The 8,122-nt window shown below is 39.9% G+C and overlaps 1 long non-coding RNA gene across 1 annotated transcript; it reads left to right on the plus strand.

Annotated features, from left to right (window-relative positions):
* The first annotated feature begins 6,119 nt into the window (after positions 1-6,119).
* On the plus strand, positions 6,120-7,903 carry LOC124153474. Its single transcript, XR_006863664.1, has 2 exons — positions 6,120-6,763; positions 6,915-7,903. It is a non-coding gene; the product is annotated as an uncharacterized LOC124153474 (long non-coding RNA).
* Positions 7,904-8,122: the final 219 nt, after the last annotated feature.

Below are 8,122 nucleotides of genomic sequence, written 5' to 3' on the forward strand. Positions count from 1 at the left end.
ATTTAGTTAGCATTGTTGAAGTATATGATTTTATTTTTTAATTTTATTCTCAAACCACCGGATACAGCTCTTATTGGCCATTTTATACCGGGGTATTCAGCAAATTTAGCAAGTAAACGTACACGAACAACCGTGATGAAAATCATTGTGGATAATTTTAAGCGGAAAATATAAGAGCTTTAAAAAGGTTGTTAGATTCAATGGGAATTTTAAAACGAGTATAAAGATGTTTTGGGGCATTCTTTATAAAAACGCACCGGCTGCGTTTACGTGATTCATCCTGTTTCCCGTTCACCCAAACAACATAACTGATCGCGGAACAGCTTATCCAATGGCAAGAGTCAATCCCTGTCGGTGGCAGACCTTGCGTGACTAATCCCCGAGGAATGTTCCACGCCGAAATTTGCGATGCAATGGACCGCGATCGGACGCGAAGTGAAGGGGAAGCGCTGCTCTATATCGAGTGGATAAAACGAACAATGGAATGAATCATTCCGCACCGCCCTGTCACGTGCCCACCACACTCGGCAGCGCACGGAATCCTAATTCGCGGACTTCCCACTTTCGCCAATGGTCCGCAATCCACCAAACGTCCGTCAAAATCCCAGCGCTTCCGCCATCCCTCGCTCTTCCTTTTCCGGGACGAAAACCCCGGTTCAGCCACCGACGAGAATGGTTTAGGGGCCCGTCGCCACAACACATCCGCGAATGATCCCGGTTACTATGCGTAAGGAGCCAATTTCGCCTCTCCCACCCCCATACTCTTCCTTTGTCCTTTGTCCCGTATTTCTGCGCACGTGGCACCAGAATACAGTCTACCCAAAACGCACCCTTCCGTCACACCCATCACTCTCTTCATCCCCTCATGTATCTCTGGTCTCCACTCTCCCCTAGTGCCGAGTACCATTCCACCGGCGACAGCTCCGTCCATTTCGGCCAGGCACTGCTACAGTTGCCCTTCTTTACCTTATTCTCTCCTGCTCTTTTTCAGGGTCTTCTTACACTGAATGACCAGACGTCCGGTTGAAAAATATATAATTTTAAGGGATGTGTACTGACTGTAAAACAGTGAGTTTTGGCCATGCTTCCGGGAAACAAACTGAAAGATCCCGATCTTATTTTGGTTGGTCTGGCGTTCGTTTGAATTTCAAACTGCTATTCCAGTTTACCTGACATTGGTGAATATCATGGATATTTTACACAACAAGGCCCCCTTTTGCTTGAATTTTTTGCGATCTTAAAGGAATATCCTGTTTTTGAAGCATGAATTAGCAAAACAGAAAATAATAAAAATTGGTTCATTCACAAATTAATTTTTATAGTTCTTAGCAAATGAAAAGGAAATCAATGGCTTTATAGGTTCATTTTCAAAGTGCTAATTAACGCTTTTGAAAATTTTATATGGTCGTTTTATCATCATTTCAGGCTCCTACATTGCAAAAATAGTTCTTTACTATCGCAGTTGGCTACCTCCTTTCGATATATGCTTTTATTGTAGGCTGTAACTCGCCAAACATGATTCGGTGATACTTTAATAATTCAGGAGTAACGACTTTAAGGTTGACCTTATTCTGGACCAATGAGGAGCATATATCCCATATTTGCAAAAATATTTTATAAACGGAAATTCAAAGATGGTACTGGTGCTAGGTTTCTCAAATCATTGGAAGTGAAGCCACTAATGCACCATATATTCGAGTTTTATGTGTAGTACGTAATCACATGTCACGCTCTAATCGCACTACTATATTCTTTTGCGTACACTAAATTTGAAATGCTGTTTTCACGTTTCGGAATCGTAAAATGGTTTCCGTTCCTATAAAGAAATTGCAATATGATAACCTTTGGTACCTCAAATATGGTTTTACTTTCTTGCAGCCTGGTTATACACAACCGTGATTATTTGAGCAAGTAAATTTTGCACAGGCATACATATTTCTATTATATTTTCTTCTTAAAAAAATACCTTAATTATTGCAAGATATATTACACTTGGTTATAGCTCTTCATTTCGCACACAAAAGTACCTAAATCTAAACGCAGGTATGTAAAAGATTGCCAGCAACATTTTGGTGCTACGCACTGAAACCGTCCATCCCTGGCCACCACCTCTACCACCATTGTTCCTTTGTGAAATAATTAAGACGGGGGCCTTGTATTTTTTCATGGTGCATTTTGTCAAAGAGTTGGACACGGAGCTAGGGGCGAGTTTTTTGTTCTTCTCCTTTGATTCCTCCCCTTCCACGCTCGCAATTCGCATAACACACGCCCTCTCTCCCCCTTCCCTTCCCTCTCTTATCCCCCCAGCTCTTCCCAGTCTCTTTGCCCGTCACCTACTTTGTCTCCATCCCTCGCGTGTTCTATTCCGCCGATATTTATTTAGCTTCATTTTTATATTTATCTAACCTCAATAAACCTGCATTCGACGGCTACTTATTTCAATTGGGGTTGGATCATGATGAGGAGAGAATATGCCAACCCACAGTTTTATTTTCTTTTATAGTGTCCATGTATTTAGCGTTAAGTAAATTGTATAGTAAAATACAAGTGAACTTTTTCGACATTTATAATTAAGAATCACTCGCGGTGTGAGGAACTCAAGTGATAAACTTCGCGATGATATAAAATGGAAATTAATTCCAAGTTACCAAACACCACTTTTCCGTGAAAGTCTTTCAACATCTGTGCGTTATACGATTCTCATCAACCCTTACGTAGGATATGATGCGGATAGAGCTAGAGGCGAAAGGAAATGAGAGTTTATTGGCTCTCAATCCTTTCCAGCAGTGATTCATCTCGGGGGGCGGAATTCAGATAAGGGGGGGTGAGGGGGGTTTCTGTCCGTAATTGCCCTTAAACGGAGCCGGAGAGGACTCGCCCATTTCTTATCCCAGTCGCCACTCGTTGAAGAGGTTTCAGAATGATTGAACCGCATTAGAAGCAGAGGCACATCGGGGTAATAATAGAACCACTCACTTCACGAATAGCGCGTTACTTGGATCGAACTTCCGCGTCCGCCCTTCCCGACGTCCAGGGACATTCCTGATCGGCCATGCACACCACCCAGTACTCAGTGCACTGCGTGTACGGCGATAATGGCGGACCCTGGAAATGGGGAGGAGACTGCCGTGGTGCTGGTGTTGGTGAGGGGTGCTTGGGTGGTGAAAGGGAAAGAACTAGTCATCATGGACGTCGTTATCGTCACCTCCCCTCCTCCCGCTGTGCCCTCTCAAAATTCCCCTCCCATTTGCACGCCTCACAACTTGCATTTCCCATAAACGTCTCCCCTCTGCTCCCCCCTTGTCTTTCCTGTTCCGTGGGCCACCTCGCAGCTGTCGCGTTCCAATATTTTTCTACCAGGTCTCAGAAAAACCCCATCAACAGCTTTCCCTCCGCCCATGCATACTTCCTGGATCCTACCCTCAAACTTCCCCAGTGAAATGCCTTGTACTCTTACAAACCAAGTGTGTCACTAGCAGCTAATGTCTTGTGAGTGAACGTCTTTATTACGTTTCCGAATTAATTCTGTGAATCCTCCATATGGGATGAGAAAATCCTCTTTGCACGCAAACTCTGAAAATATATCCTTGGTCACGGCTTGGATACATGCGTCATTACCAAGGTGCCAATTTTATAGTCATTTTGACTATTTTCAATTTTTTTGTCTTTATAATGCCTTAGAATACAAAAAAATTATAATATTCTTTCCCGAATTCGTACTCGAAGGTAATTCAACGTATTTTTTAATGGAAAAAACGGCAAAGTGTTCATAATCACTTTGTGAAAATACAATTAAAACATTAAAACTCTGCAGTACACGATATTAAAAGTCACATTATTCTAAAATGACAAAATAAGCTTTTAAATGAATCGAACTTGCTGCTGTTTTTACGGGAAGAATACACTTAAATGAGTACATCATCTTTAATTGTGACTGAACGTGGAGAACAGTAGCGTAGCCGATTCAATGGGAATACTGAGAGAGGGAATTTAACTTCGTCCCGCCGTTGCTCTCGCTTCCGGACCAACAAACTGAGGTTCGAGAAAGGGAAAACCATTTGGACCTCAATTTCCGGCTTCAGAAATACCTCTTGTCGGCGACAATATTTTGATCAAGGCGGATGGTATACTGTTGACGAGGACAAATGAGCGGATTCTACTTTCCTGGTACTTTTCCAGGCGCTCCGATATTTATGTTCAAATAAATAGACATAGTTTGTAAACTCCAAAAAATTCACAACCCAAATTTTGATGTATTTTACTATTTAAAACCCCCATATTTATAATCAACGGAGGTCAATCTTTCTCATGAGTTTTCAGAATTATATAAATGCTTCAAGGGAGCAAAAACGTATCGGAAATTTGTTCAGTAGCGAATAAAAAATCATTCTACGGGTTGAAACCTGGAGCTTTTAATTTTAGAGCCCTTATAATGGATTTATGATATTATATTTTCGTCTGCAGAAAATATATTTCCCTTTAAAATTGTTGGTAAAATGTTGTTCTCCGTCTATGATCGTTTATTTTATGTTTTTTTATTGATATGAAGGTCAATAATCAAGAGAAAATGCCTATAAAGTGACAGTGTTGACTAGGCTTCAGATATCTGAAAACTTATATCGTCACATGAGTAACAGCCAAGTGTCGTGTTTTCACATTTCGTATGTGCAGAAAAGCTATTTTGATAACTAAAGCTCCACTTCTGCGCTAATACCGATTTCACATCACCAAGAGATTAAAAAATCGTCAATTCTACAAAATCAAATACGCAAACTTAGTATCGTAATTTTCTTTTATTGTGTGAAATTGGCAAATTTATTTTTAGCTGTACTGATATTAAGTTTCCACATGGTGACGCCTGCACTCTTTGAATTTTGCGTATTATAATTACCATAGTTTTGTGCAAAAAGGTTTTGGAGCCTTTTTCTGAGAGAGTGAGGTAATACAACTGAGTGCAACGGTTAAAGACTACGGCCAAAGGGCTATACTCACTGCTTTCCGTGGCGTGTTTTATTCACCCCCACACATTTTTTTCTCTCCGTGAAGTTCTCATCCCTCTCGCTGTTTGCGCTTTTCCATATTTTTCGGCTTGGCTCGTTTTCCTCCGTTTTATTTCATCCTTTGAACACTGCCCCTTGTTTTCCGTCTCTCGCCGTTGCCAACGGTTAACTTGATCACATCTCCTTCCCGTTTCCCCAACATTCTCTATTCCGCTCTTTCAGAATGTATTCTTCCAACTTCCAGGAACTAATTTGCGCCCGGATAGATGCTGGACGACATGACACCGTAAATAGTTCACCCTGAAATTTTAGCTCGAGGGACATTCGAATATAGAAGGAAGAGTTTCACGGCACACAAATCCCTTTGGGTTAATTCTTCCTGTACAATGCCACGCATGGATGTTATACCGTCTAAATACTCATCGCAATTTCAAATTGCTTTTCCAACACCGCCAGTATGTGATAAATATTGCCTTACATATGTGAAAATCATATCCAACCCGCTTAAATTATGGATGGATGACGTAATGCATGCATCTTATTTCATTTGGTCACTCATTTTCTTTCCAATATCCATTGCCAAAATTTGAAATACTTGAAGAGTGACTTAAAATTAACCCTCCCTACCTACCTGGGGTCTTTTTTGACCCCAGCTCATAGAAAAATGTGAATAACTTTTTAACTTTTACAGTTTAATTCATATTATTTTAGGAATGCTCCTATAAAACAAGTTTACATCAATTCCATTTTTCATTTTCAAAGCATTTGCATCAAGAATCCTAAAAAAAAATAATTTCTGGCTTGGGGTCAATTCTGACCCCAGGTAGGGCATGTGGAACTAAAATCTCCCCGATCGTTATTCAACACCTGGAGGTGAGATATCATCGTCTTTCATAAATAATTGAACAAATGTTTGCTTTTTTGATGACTCTGTCATGTAAGGAATAAATATTAGCATTTTAATCATAAAATGAGTAACACATTGAATGTTAAAATTATTAGAAGGGAAGAACATCGTAGAAGATCGCCATGGATTTTTTGGATGTATTTCCTTCGCATGTTATACCGAATTTGATATAATGGTAATATACACCGTCGTATTGAGAAAGCTTTATTACCACTTAGGGAAATGAATAGAGGATTAGCTAACCAAAAGCAAAATCTATTCCATACCAGCAGTGTCAAATGATTGAACTTGGAGACTAACTCATAAGCAGTCAATCATGTTCACCTCACCCCATCTCATAAAAACAGCTGAATAATACCAAGTGATTGCTAGCAAACTACGTTTTCAGCTTGCTCTGCAGCTTCCAACCCAAATATTATCAGCGCAGAGCTAATTCTTCGCCATCAGGGTGTTTTCTTTGTAATCAGCAAGGCCTAGTCAATGTTTTCTCCGGGCGTCGTAATATTCGTCCACTGAAATAAGCTCAGCTGATACAGAGAGATAACTTGTGGTCGCTCCTCTGATGATTGTAGAAGCCCTCATTGCTCTGCAACTTTGAATCTAACTGTTATCTTCGCAGAGCTGATTCTTCATCAACAGTGTGCTTTCTTTGTAACCAGCAATCTCTCTCAATTGTTCTCTCCACTCGTATCTTGACTTACTTACAATTAGTAGTAGTATTCGGCCTCTGATATGAGCTCGGCATATACAGTGAGAATCGTCACTTGTGGTCACGCCTCCGTCGACTGCAGAAGTCATAGCTAACCTTTGTATCCGGCTCAAGAGTATCTCCCACATTCGAATTATTAGCGGACCGGTAAGTGTTTCTTTGTAAACCATAGTACTACCTACCAACTACTTCAGTACTAATTTTATTTCCTTTACGGGAAATTGTTCTGATTCATATATTTACTAGGTTATATGAAGTTTTTGAAGCCTCTCGTAGTTCCACTTTCCTTTTTTTTCAGCTCCCGTGAGGAAATAATCACAATATTTTTGTGAGGGTTTTGAAGGAATCGATGTGTTTTAAATATTGCATCTAGTGGATTTAAGAGCAAAGCAAAAAAAAATCACTTTGTCAACGGCATATGCATTTGTTGAATGGTTAGTGTTGTTTTATTTGCCAAGTGCGATGTAATTGCAACTCCTACTTATTAGGGTGTATTCTTATGCATATCTCCTCTTGTCGAATGTAGGATTAGGTTATACAGGAATAATTCCTAATTATGGCAGCCTATAGAGTCAAATTTGCTCCTGGATACAGCGAGAACGAAGCTCTTACCGATTTATTTGGCTCAGATGAAGAAGACATTCCAAATGAGAGTGATGGAAGTGAAGCAGAGGAAGACAACATGGAGGTGGAAATAGAAGACCAAGAGGAGGATGAGGAAATACAAGATGAATATGTCAAAGACGATTCACGGTTCATGGTGAGTAAAGATGAAAAAATAAAATGGGATACTGTGGAGCCAAAGACGCCTGGAAAAATACTCTCCAGGAATATTATCAGGCAGGACGCAGGTTTCCCAGGACATATTCAGTGTGTGGAAAAATCTGAATTTTTTCGATGCTTTATAACTGATTTAATGGTTAAAAATATTTGTCAATACACTAATCAACGGGCAAATCAAATCAAGGATAGGAAAAGCTTACGCAAATGGAAGAACCTCGATTCCATTGAGTTTTTAGCTTTTCTTGGCCTGTGTATCACATACGGTGTTCAGAAAGGGCGAGGAAAACCTTTGAACGAATTTTGGTCAGATGAATTTGGATTTCCAATTTTTAAAGAAACTATGTCAAGAAGTCGCTTTGAAAATATTCTAAGCTGTTTAAGATTTGATAATAAAGAAACTCGGGAAGCACGCAAAAGGGAAACAAAAAACAAGGCAGAAGCTGTGTCAGAAATGATGAACTTATTTTCTAGTGCATGTAAAAGTTCATTCATTCCGGGTCCGAATATCACTGTTGATGAATATTTATGTACTTTTAGAGGAAGGTGTGCTTTTAAAGTATATATTCCCTCGAAACCAGGAAAATACGGCATTAAAATTTGGATGGCTGTGGATTGCGAAAATATGTACATTGTAAATTTGCAAATCTACGCAGGTAAACATGGAGATATGCGTGAAATACAGCAAGGGAAGCGGGTAGTAATGGATCTGGTGAGTCACTTGAG

The sequence above is a fragment of the Ischnura elegans genome, chromosome 1, assembly GCF_921293095.1.
Source record: "Ischnura elegans chromosome 1, ioIscEleg1.1, whole genome shotgun sequence".
NCBI classification, from domain to species: domain Eukaryota; kingdom Metazoa; phylum Arthropoda; class Insecta; order Odonata; family Coenagrionidae; genus Ischnura; species Ischnura elegans.